Source organism: Aegilops tauschii, unplaced genomic scaffold (assembly GCF_002575655.3).
Source record: "Aegilops tauschii subsp. strangulata cultivar AL8/78 unplaced genomic scaffold, Aet v6.0 ptg000969l_obj, whole genome shotgun sequence".
In the NCBI taxonomy this organism is placed as follows: domain Eukaryota; kingdom Viridiplantae; phylum Streptophyta; class Magnoliopsida; order Poales; family Poaceae; genus Aegilops; species Aegilops tauschii.
Window position 1 is genome coordinate 40,171 of NW_027333187.1, and position 9,448 is coordinate 49,618.

The following is a 9,448-nucleotide window of genomic DNA, read 5'->3' on the forward strand; positions in this document are numbered from 1 at the left end:
TTAAAAAGGGAATGCAACACGAGGACTTCCCAGGAGGTCACCCATCCTAGTACTACTCTCGCCCAAGCACGCTTAACTTCGGAGTTCTGATGGGATCCGGTGCTTTAGTGCTGGTATGATCGCATCCGACATGTTACCCCCGTCTTCGTCCCTTATGCTTGCCCCTCCCAGCTCCACTACACACACGATTGCACATTCCTTTGGCCGCTCCCGCTCAACTACGGAGACGAGTTTTACCACGGTTCAACCGCACCAGTGCCTATTTACCATGGTTTCGACCCCTTTCAGAACACGCTTGCCGCCGCTAGACGCGTGAATAATGAGCAGCGAGCTAAAACTTACCGTAAACGTGCAAAATAATAAAACGTGCTAAACATACGTCGCGCTCGTGCGTTTTGTTTTGCACGCGGTGCAAAACAAATTAAAAAGGGAATGCAACACGAGGACTTCCCAGGAGGTCACCCATCCTAGTACTACTCTCGCCCAAGCACGCTTAACTTCGGAGTTCTGATGGGATCCGGTGCTTTAGTGCTGGTATGATCGCATCCGACATGTTACCCCCGTCTTCGTCCCTTATGCTTGCCCCTCCCAGCTCCACTACACACACGATTGCACATTCCTTTGGCCGCTCCCGCTCAACTACGGAGACGAGTTTTACCACGGTTCAACCGCACCAGTGCCTATTTACCATGGTTTCGACCCCTTTCAGAACACGCTTGCCGCCGCTAGACGCGTGAATAATGAGCAGCGAGCTAAAACTTACCGTAAACGTGCAAAATAATAAAACGTGCTAAACATACGTCGCGCTCGTGCGTTTTGTTTTGCACGCGGTGCAAAACAAATTAAAAAGGGAATGCAACACGAGGACTTCCCAGGAGGTCACCCATCCTAGTACTACTCTCGCCCAAGCACGCTTAACTTCGGAGTTCTGATGGGATCCGGTGCTTTAGTGCTGGTATGATCGCATCCGACATGTTACCCCCGTCTTCGTCCCTTATGCTTGCCCCTCCCAGCTCCACTACACACACGATTGCACATTCCTTTGGCCGCTCCCGCTCAACTACGGAGACGAGTTTTACCACGGTTCAACCGCACCAGTGCCTATTTACCATGGTTTCGACCCCTTTCAGAACACGCTTGCCGCCGCTAGACGCGTGAATAATGAGCAGCGAGCTAAAACTTACCGTAAACGTGCAAAATAATAAAACGTGCTAAACATACGTCGCGCTCGTGCGTTTTGTTTTGCACGCGGTGCAAAACAAATTAAAAAGGGAATGCAACACGAGGACTTCCCAGGAGGTCACCCATCCTAGTACTACTCTCGCCCAAGCACGCTTAACTTCGGAGTTCTGATGGGATCCGGTGCTTTAGTGCTGGTATGATCGCATCCGACATGTTACCCCCGTCTTCGTCCCTTATGCTTGCCCCTCCCAGCTCCACTACACACACGATTGCACATTCCTTTGGCCGCTCCCGCTCAACTACGGAGACGAGTTTTACCACGGTTCAACCGCACCAGTGCCTATTTACCATGGTTTCGACCCCTTTCAGAACACGCTTGCCGCCGCTAGACGCGTGAATAATGAGCAGCGAGCTAAAACTTACCGTAAACGTGCAAAATAATAAAACGTGCTAAACATACGTCGCGCTCGTGCGTTTTGTTTTGCACGCGGTGCAAAACAAATTAAAAAGGGAATGCAACACGAGGACTTCCCAGGAGGTCACCCATCCTAGTACTACTCTCGCCCAAGCACGCTTAACTTCGGAGTTCTGATGGGATCCGGTGCTTTAGTGCTGGTATGATCGCATCCGACATGTTACCCCCGTCTTCGTCCCTTATGCTTGCCCCTCCCAGCTCCACTACACACACGATTGCACATTCCTTTGGCCGCTCCCGCTCAACTACGGAGACGAGTTTTACCACGGTTCAACCGCACCAGTGCCTATTTACCATGGTTTCGACCCCTTTCAGAACACGCTTGCCGCCGCTAGACGCGTGAATAATGAGCAGCGAGCTAAAACTTACCGTAAACGTGCAAAATAATAAAACGTGCTAAACATACGTCGCGCTCGTGCGTTTTGTTTTGCACGCGGTGCAAAACAAATTAAAAAGGGAATGCAACACGAGGACTTCCCAGGAGGTCACCCATCCTAGTACTACTCTCGCCCAAGCACGCTTAACTTCGGAGTTCTGATGGGATCCGGTGCTTTAGTGCTGGTATGATCGCATCCGACATGTTACCCCCGTCTTCGTCCCTTATGCTTGCCCCTCCCAGCTCCACTACACACACGATTGCACATTCCTTTGGCCGCTCCCGCTCAACTACGGAGACGAGTTTTACCACGGTTCAACCGCACCAGTGCCTATTTACCATGGTTTCGACCCCTTTCAGAACACGCTTGCCGCCGCTAGACGCGTGAATAATGAGCAGCGAGCTAAAACTTACCGTAAACGTGCAAAATAATAAAACGTGCTAAACATACGTCGCGCTCGTGCGTTTTGTTTTGCACGCGGTGCAAAACAAATTAAAAAGGGAATGCAACACGAGGACTTCCCAGGAGGTCACCCATCCTAGTACTACTCTCGCCCAAGCACGCTTAACTTCGGAGTTCTGATGGGATCCGGTGCTTTAGTGCTGGTATGATCGCATCCGACATGTTACCCCCGTCTTCGTCCCTTATGCTTGCCCCTCCCAGCTCCACTACACACACGATTGCACATTCCTTTGGCCGCTCCCGCTCAACTACGGAGACGAGTTTTACCACGGTTCAACCGCACCAGTGCCTATTTACCATGGTTTCGACCCCTTTCAGAACACGCTTGCCGCCGCTAGACGCGTGAATAATGAGCAGCGAGCTAAAACTTACCGTAAACGTGCAAAATAATAAAACGTGCTAAACATACGTCGCGCTCGTGCGTTTTGTTTTGCACGCGGTGCAAAACAAATTAAAAAGGGAATGCAACACGAGGACTTCCCAGGAGGTCACCCATCCTAGTACTACTCTCGCCCAAGCACGCTTAACTTCGGAGTTCTGATGGGATCCGGTGCTTTAGTGCTGGTATGATCGCATCCGACATGTTACCCCCGTCTTCGTCCCTTATGCTTGCCCCTCCCAGCTCCACTACACACACGATTGCACATTCCTTTGGCCGCTCCCGCTCAACTACGGAGACGAGTTTTACCACGGTTCAACCGCACCAGTGCCTATTTACCATGGTTTCGACCCCTTTCAGAACACGCTTGCCGCCGCTAGACGCGTGAATAATGAGCAGCGAGCTAAAACTTACCGTAAACGTGCAAAATAATAAAACGTGCTAAACATACGTCGCGCTCGTGCGTTTTGTTTTGCACGCGGTGCAAAACAAATTAAAAAGGGAATGCAACACGAGGACTTCCCAGGAGGTCACCCATCCTAGTACTACTCTCGCCCAAGCACGCTTAACTTCGGAGTTCTGATGGGATCCGGTGCTTTAGTGCTGGTATGATCGCATCCGACATGTTACCCCCGTCTTCGTCCCTTATGCTTGCCCCTCCCAGCTCCACTACACACACGATTGCACATTCCTTTGGCCGCTCCCGCTCAACTACGGAGACGAGTTTTACCACGGTTCAACCGCACCAGTGCCTATTTACCATGGTTTCGACCCCTTTCAGAACACGCTTGCCGCCGCTAGACGCGTGAATAATGAGCAGCGAGCTAAAACTTACCGTAAACGTGCAAAATAATAAAACGTGCTAAACATACGTCGCGCTCGTGCGTTTTGTTTTGCACGCGGTGCAAAACAAATTAAAAAGGGAATGCAACACGAGGACTTCCCAGGAGGTCACCCATCCTAGTACTACTCTCGCCCAAGCACGCTTAACTTCGGAGTTCTGATGGGATCCGGTGCTTTAGTGCTGGTATGATCGCATCCGACATGTTACCCCCGTCTTCGTCCCTTATGCTTGCCCCTCCCAGCTCCACTACACACACGATTGCACATTCCTTTGGCCGCTCCCGCTCAACTACGGAGACGAGTTTTACCACGGTTCAACCGCACCAGTGCCTATTTACCATGGTTTCGACCCCTTTCAGAACACGCTTGCCGCCGCTAGACGCGTGAATAATGAGCAGCGAGCTAAAACTTACCGTAAACGTGCAAAATAATAAAACGTGCTAAACATACGTCGCGCTCGTGCGTTTTGTTTTGCACGCGGTGCAAAACAAATTAAAAAGGGAATGCAACACGAGGACTTCCCAGGAGGTCACCCATCCTAGTACTACTCTCGCCCAAGCACGCTTAACTTCGGAGTTCTGATGGGATCCGGTGCTTTAGTGCTGGTATGATCGCATCCGACATGTTACCCCCGTCTTCGTCCCTTATGCTTGCCCCTCCCAGCTCCACTACACACACGATTGCACATTCCTTTGGCCGCTCCCGCTCAACTACGGAGACGAGTTTTACCACGGTTCAACCGCACCAGTGCCTATTTACCATGGTTTCGACCCCTTTCAGAACACGCTTGCCGCCGCTAGACGCGTGAATAATGAGCAGCGAGCTAAAACTTACCGTAAACGTGCAAAATAATAAAACGTGCTAAACATACGTCGCGCTCGTGCGTTTTGTTTTGCACGCGGTGCAAAACAAATTAAAAAGGGAATGCAACACGAGGACTTCCCAGGAGGTCACCCATCCTAGTACTACTCTCGCCCAAGCACGCTTAACTTCGGAGTTCTGATGGGATCCGGTGCTTTAGTGCTGGTATGATCGCATCCGACATGTTACCCCCGTCTTCGTCCCTTATGCTTGCCCCTCCCAGCTCCACTACACACACGATTGCACATTCCTTTGGCCGCTCCCGCTCAACTACGGAGACGAGTTTTACCACGGTTCAACCGCACCAGTGCCTATTTACCATGGTTTCGACCCCTTTCAGAACACGCTTGCCGCCGCTAGACGCGTGAATAATGAGCAGCGAGCTAAAACTTACCGTAAACGTGCAAAATAATAAAACGTGCTAAACATACGTCGCGCTCGTGCGTTTTGTTTTGCACGCGGTGCAAAACAAATTAAAAAGGGAATGCAACACGAGGACTTCCCAGGAGGTCACCCATCCTAGTACTACTCTCGCCCAAGCACGCTTAACTTCGGAGTTCTGATGGGATCCGGTGCTTTAGTGCTGGTATGATCGCATCCGACATGTTACCCCCGTCTTCGTCCCTTATGCTTGCCCCTCCCAGCTCCACTACACACACGATTGCACATTCCTTTGGCCGCTCCCGCTCAACTACGGAGACGAGTTTTACCACGGTTCAACCGCACCAGTGCCTATTTACCATGGTTTCGACCCCTTTCAGAACACGCTTGCCGCCGCTAGACGCGTGAATAATGAGCAGCGAGCTAAAACTTACCGTAAACGTGCAAAATAATAAAACGTGCTAAACATACGTCGCGCTCGTGCGTTTTGTTTTGCACGCGGTGCAAAACAAATTAAAAAGGGAATGCAACACGAGGACTTCCCAGGAGGTCACCCATCCTAGTACTACTCTCGCCCAAGCACGCTTAACTTCGGAGTTCTGATGGGATCCGGTGCTTTAGTGCTGGTATGATCGCATCCGACATGTTACCCCCGTCTTCGTCCCTTATGCTTGCCCCTCCCAGCTCCACTACACACACGATTGCACATTCCTTTGGCCGCTCCCGCTCAACTACGGAGACGAGTTTTACCACGGTTCAACCGCACCAGTGCCTATTTACCATGGTTTCGACCCCTTTCAGAACACGCTTGCCGCCGCTAGACGCGTGAATAATGAGCAGCGAGCTAAAACTTACCGTAAACGTGCAAAATAATAAAACGTGCTAAACATACGTCGCGCTCGTGCGTTTTGTTTTGCACGCGGTGCAAAACAAATTAAAAAGGGAATGCAACACGAGGACTTCCCAGGAGGTCACCCATCCTAGTACTACTCTCGCCCAAGCACGCTTAACTTCGGAGTTCTGATGGGATCCGGTGCTTTAGTGCTGGTATGATCGCATCCGACATGTTACCCCCGTCTTCGTCCCTTATGCTTGCCCCTCCCAGCTCCACTACACACACGATTGCACATTCCTTTGGCCGCTCCCGCTCAACTACGGAGACGAGTTTTACCACGGTTCAACCGCACCAGTGCCTATTTACCATGGTTTCGACCCCTTTCAGAACACGCTTGCCGCCGCTAGACGCGTGAATAATGAGCAGCGAGCTAAAACTTACCGTAAACGTGCAAAATAATAAAACGTGCTAAACATACGTCGCGCTCGTGCGTTTTGTTTTGCACGCGGTGCAAAACAAATTAAAAAGGGAATGCAACACGAGGACTTCCCAGGAGGTCACCCATCCTAGTACTACTCTCGCCCAAGCACGCTTAACTTCGGAGTTCTGATGGGATCCGGTGCTTTAGTGCTGGTATGATCGCATCCGACATGTTACCCCCGTCTTCGTCCCTTATGCTTGCCCCTCCCAGCTCCACTACACACACGATTGCACATTCCTTTGGCCGCTCCCGCTCAACTACGGAGACGAGTTTTACCACGGTTCAACCGCACCAGTGCCTATTTACCATGGTTTCGACCCCTTTCAGAACACGCTTGCCGCCGCTAGACGCGTGAATAATGAGCAGCGAGCTAAAACTTACCGTAAACGTGCAAAATAATAAAACGTGCTAAACATACGTCGCGCTCGTGCGTTTTGTTTTGCACGCGGTGCAAAACAAATTAAAAAGGGAATGCAACACGAGGACTTCCCAGGAGGTCACCCATCCTAGTACTACTCTCGCCCAAGCACGCTTAACTTCGGAGTTCTGATGGGATCCGGTGCTTTAGTGCTGGTATGATCGCATCCGACATGTTACCCCCGTCTTCGTCCCTTATGCTTGCCCCTCCCAGCTCCACTACACACACGATTGCACATTCCTTTGGCCGCTCCCGCTCAACTACGGAGACGAGTTTTACCACGGTTCAACCGCACCAGTGCCTATTTACCATGGTTTCGACCCCTTTCAGAACACGCTTGCCGCCGCTAGACGCGTGAATAATGAGCAGCGAGCTAAAACTTACCGTAAACGTGCAAAATAATAAAACGTGCTAAACATACGTCGCGCTCGTGCGTTTTGTTTTGCACGCGGTGCAAAACAAATTAAAAAGGGAATGCAACACGAGGACTTCCCAGGAGGTCACCCATCCTAGTACTACTCTCGCCCAAGCACGCTTAACTTCGGAGTTCTGATGGGATCCGGTGCTTTAGTGCTGGTATGATCGCATCCGACATGTTACCCCCGTCTTCGTCCCTTATGCTTGCCCCTCCCAGCTCCACTACACACACGATTGCACATTCCTTTGGCCGCTCCCGCTCAACTACGGAGACGAGTTTTACCACGGTTCAACCGCACCAGTGCCTATTTACCATGGTTTCGACCCCTTTCAGAACACGCTTGCCGCCGCTAGACGCGTGAATAATGAGCAGCGAGCTAAAACTTACCGTAAACGTGCAAAATAATAAAACGTGCTAAACATACGTCGCGCTCGTGCGTTTTGTTTTGCACGCGGTGCAAAACAAATTAAAAAGGGAATGCAACACGAGGACTTCCCAGGAGGTCACCCATCCTAGTACTACTCTCGCCCAAGCACGCTTAACTTCGGAGTTCTGATGGGATCCGGTGCTTTAGTGCTGGTATGATCGCATCCGACATGTTACCCCCGTCTTCGTCCCTTATGCTTGCCCCTCCCAGCTCCACTACACACACGATTGCACATTCCTTTGGCCGCTCCCGCTCAACTACGGAGACGAGTTTTACCACGGTTCAACCGCACCAGTGCCTATTTACCATGGTTTCGACCCCTTTCAGAACACGCTTGCCGCCGCTAGACGCGTGAATAATGAGCAGCGAGCTAAAACTTACCGTAAACGTGCAAAATAATAAAACGTGCTAAACATACGTCGCGCTCGTGCGTTTTGTTTTGCACGCGGTGCAAAACAAATTAAAAAGGGAATGCAACACGAGGACTTCCCAGGAGGTCACCCATCCTAGTACTACTCTCGCCCAAGCACGCTTAACTTCGGAGTTCTGATGGGATCCGGTGCTTTAGTGCTGGTATGATCGCATCCGACATGTTACCCCCGTCTTCGTCCCTTATGCTTGCCCCTCCCAGCTCCACTACACACACGATTGCACATTCCTTTGGCCGCTCCCGCTCAACTACGGAGACGAGTTTTACCACGGTTCAACCGCACCAGTGCCTATTTACCATGGTTTCGACCCCTTTCAGAACACGCTTGCCGCCGCTAGACGCGTGAATAATGAGCAGCGAGCTAAAACTTACCGTAAACGTGCAAAATAATAAAACGTGCTAAACATACGTCGCGCTCGTGCGTTTTGTTTTGCACGCGGTGCAAAACAAATTAAAAAGGGAATGCAACACGAGGACTTCCCAGGAGGTCACCCATCCTAGTACTACTCTCGCCCAAGCACGCTTAACTTCGGAGTTCTGATGGGATCCGGTGCTTTAGTGCTGGTATGATCGCATCCGACATGTTACCCCCGTCTTCGTCCCTTATGCTTGCCCCTCCCAGCTCCACTACACACACGATTGCACATTCCTTTGGCCGCTCCCGCTCAACTACGGAGACGAGTTTTACCACGGTTCAACCGCACCAGTGCCTATTTACCATGGTTTCGACCCCTTTCAGAACACGCTTGCCGCCGCTAGACGCGTGAATAATGAGCAGCGAGCTAAAACTTACCGTAAACGTGCAAAATAATAAAACGTGCTAAACATACGTCGCGCTCGTGCGTTTTGTTTTGCACGCGGTGCAAAACAAATTAAAAAGGGAATGCAACACGAGGACTTCCCAGGAGGTCACCCATCCTAGTACTACTCTCGCCCAAGCACGCTTAACTTCGGAGTTCTGATGGGATCCGGTGCTTTAGTGCTGGTATGATCGCATCCGACATGTTACCCCCGTCTTCGTCCCTTATGCTTGCCCCTCCCAGCTCCACTACACACACGATTGCACATTCCTTTGGCCGCTCCCGCTCAACTACGGAGACGAGTTTTACCACGGTTCAACCGCACCAGTGCCTATTTACCATGGTTTCGACCCCTTTCAGAACACGCTTGCCGCCGCTAGACGCGTGAATAATGAGCAGCGAGCTAAAACTTACCGTAAACGTGCAAAATAATAAAACGTGCTAAACATACGTCGCGCTCGTGCGTTTTGTTTTGCACGCGGTGCAAAACAAATTAAAAAGGGAATGCAACACGAGGACTTCCCAGGAGGTCACCCATCCTAGTACTACTCTCGCCCAAGCACGCTTAACTTCGGAGTTCTGATGGGATCCGGTGCTTTAGTGCTGGTATGATCGCATCCGACATGTTACCCCCGTCTTCGTCCCTTATGCTTGCCCCTCCCAGCTCCACTACACACAC

General features: G+C 51.1%; 23 non-coding genes across 23 annotated transcripts; all 23 read right to left on the reverse strand.

Annotated features, from left to right (window-relative positions):
- Positions 1-8: 8 nt before the first annotated feature.
- LOC141036059 (5S ribosomal RNA) lies at positions 9-127 on the reverse strand. The gene has a single exon (XR_012197563.1). It is a non-coding gene; the product is annotated as a 5S ribosomal RNA (ribosomal RNA).
- A 302-nt stretch (positions 128-429) lies between these two features.
- On the reverse strand, positions 430-548 carry LOC141036060 (5S ribosomal RNA). Its single transcript, XR_012197564.1, has one exon. It is a non-coding gene; the product is annotated as a 5S ribosomal RNA (ribosomal RNA).
- Positions 549-850: 302 nt separating this feature from the next.
- LOC141036061 (5S ribosomal RNA) lies at positions 851-969 on the reverse strand. The gene has a single exon (XR_012197565.1). It is a non-coding gene; the product is annotated as a 5S ribosomal RNA (ribosomal RNA).
- Positions 970-1,271: 302 nt separating this feature from the next.
- On the reverse strand, positions 1,272-1,390 carry LOC141036062 (5S ribosomal RNA). The gene has a single exon (XR_012197566.1). It is a non-coding gene; the product is annotated as a 5S ribosomal RNA (ribosomal RNA).
- Positions 1,391-1,692: 302 nt separating this feature from the next.
- On the reverse strand, positions 1,693-1,811 carry LOC141036063 (5S ribosomal RNA). Its single transcript, XR_012197567.1, has one exon. It is a non-coding gene; the product is annotated as a 5S ribosomal RNA (ribosomal RNA).
- A 302-nt stretch (positions 1,812-2,113) lies between these two features.
- On the reverse strand, positions 2,114-2,232 carry LOC141036064 (5S ribosomal RNA). The gene has a single exon (XR_012197568.1). It is a non-coding gene; the product is annotated as a 5S ribosomal RNA (ribosomal RNA).
- Positions 2,233-2,534: 302 nt separating this feature from the next.
- LOC141036065 (5S ribosomal RNA) lies at positions 2,535-2,653 on the reverse strand. Its single transcript, XR_012197569.1, has one exon. It is a non-coding gene; the product is annotated as a 5S ribosomal RNA (ribosomal RNA).
- Positions 2,654-2,955: 302 nt separating this feature from the next.
- On the reverse strand, positions 2,956-3,074 carry LOC141036066 (5S ribosomal RNA). Its single transcript, XR_012197570.1, has one exon. It is a non-coding gene; the product is annotated as a 5S ribosomal RNA (ribosomal RNA).
- Positions 3,075-3,376: 302 nt separating this feature from the next.
- Positions 3,377-3,495, reverse strand: LOC141036067 (5S ribosomal RNA). The gene has a single exon (XR_012197571.1). It is a non-coding gene; the product is annotated as a 5S ribosomal RNA (ribosomal RNA).
- A 302-nt stretch (positions 3,496-3,797) lies between these two features.
- LOC141036069 (5S ribosomal RNA) lies at positions 3,798-3,916 on the reverse strand. Its single transcript, XR_012197573.1, has one exon. It is a non-coding gene; the product is annotated as a 5S ribosomal RNA (ribosomal RNA).
- A 302-nt stretch (positions 3,917-4,218) lies between these two features.
- LOC141036070 (5S ribosomal RNA) lies at positions 4,219-4,337 on the reverse strand. The gene has a single exon (XR_012197574.1). It is a non-coding gene; the product is annotated as a 5S ribosomal RNA (ribosomal RNA).
- A 302-nt stretch (positions 4,338-4,639) lies between these two features.
- LOC141036071 (5S ribosomal RNA) lies at positions 4,640-4,758 on the reverse strand. Its single transcript, XR_012197575.1, has one exon. It is a non-coding gene; the product is annotated as a 5S ribosomal RNA (ribosomal RNA).
- A 302-nt stretch (positions 4,759-5,060) lies between these two features.
- LOC141036072 (5S ribosomal RNA) lies at positions 5,061-5,179 on the reverse strand. The gene has a single exon (XR_012197576.1). It is a non-coding gene; the product is annotated as a 5S ribosomal RNA (ribosomal RNA).
- Positions 5,180-5,481: 302 nt separating this feature from the next.
- LOC141036073 (5S ribosomal RNA) lies at positions 5,482-5,600 on the reverse strand. Its single transcript, XR_012197577.1, has one exon. It is a non-coding gene; the product is annotated as a 5S ribosomal RNA (ribosomal RNA).
- A 302-nt stretch (positions 5,601-5,902) lies between these two features.
- Positions 5,903-6,021, reverse strand: LOC141036074 (5S ribosomal RNA). The gene has a single exon (XR_012197578.1). It is a non-coding gene; the product is annotated as a 5S ribosomal RNA (ribosomal RNA).
- A 302-nt stretch (positions 6,022-6,323) lies between these two features.
- On the reverse strand, positions 6,324-6,442 carry LOC141036075 (5S ribosomal RNA). Its single transcript, XR_012197579.1, has one exon. It is a non-coding gene; the product is annotated as a 5S ribosomal RNA (ribosomal RNA).
- Positions 6,443-6,744: 302 nt separating this feature from the next.
- On the reverse strand, positions 6,745-6,863 carry LOC141036076 (5S ribosomal RNA). The gene has a single exon (XR_012197580.1). It is a non-coding gene; the product is annotated as a 5S ribosomal RNA (ribosomal RNA).
- Positions 6,864-7,165: 302 nt separating this feature from the next.
- LOC141036077 (5S ribosomal RNA) lies at positions 7,166-7,284 on the reverse strand. Its single transcript, XR_012197581.1, has one exon. It is a non-coding gene; the product is annotated as a 5S ribosomal RNA (ribosomal RNA).
- Positions 7,285-7,586: 302 nt separating this feature from the next.
- LOC141036078 (5S ribosomal RNA) lies at positions 7,587-7,705 on the reverse strand. The gene has a single exon (XR_012197582.1). It is a non-coding gene; the product is annotated as a 5S ribosomal RNA (ribosomal RNA).
- A 302-nt stretch (positions 7,706-8,007) lies between these two features.
- Positions 8,008-8,126, reverse strand: LOC141036080 (5S ribosomal RNA). The gene has a single exon (XR_012197584.1). It is a non-coding gene; the product is annotated as a 5S ribosomal RNA (ribosomal RNA).
- A 302-nt stretch (positions 8,127-8,428) lies between these two features.
- On the reverse strand, positions 8,429-8,547 carry LOC141036081 (5S ribosomal RNA). The gene has a single exon (XR_012197585.1). It is a non-coding gene; the product is annotated as a 5S ribosomal RNA (ribosomal RNA).
- A 302-nt stretch (positions 8,548-8,849) lies between these two features.
- Positions 8,850-8,968, reverse strand: LOC141036082 (5S ribosomal RNA). The gene has a single exon (XR_012197586.1). It is a non-coding gene; the product is annotated as a 5S ribosomal RNA (ribosomal RNA).
- Positions 8,969-9,270: 302 nt separating this feature from the next.
- On the reverse strand, positions 9,271-9,389 carry LOC141036083 (5S ribosomal RNA). Its single transcript, XR_012197587.1, has one exon. It is a non-coding gene; the product is annotated as a 5S ribosomal RNA (ribosomal RNA).
- Between the last annotated feature and the right edge of the window lie 59 nt (positions 9,390-9,448).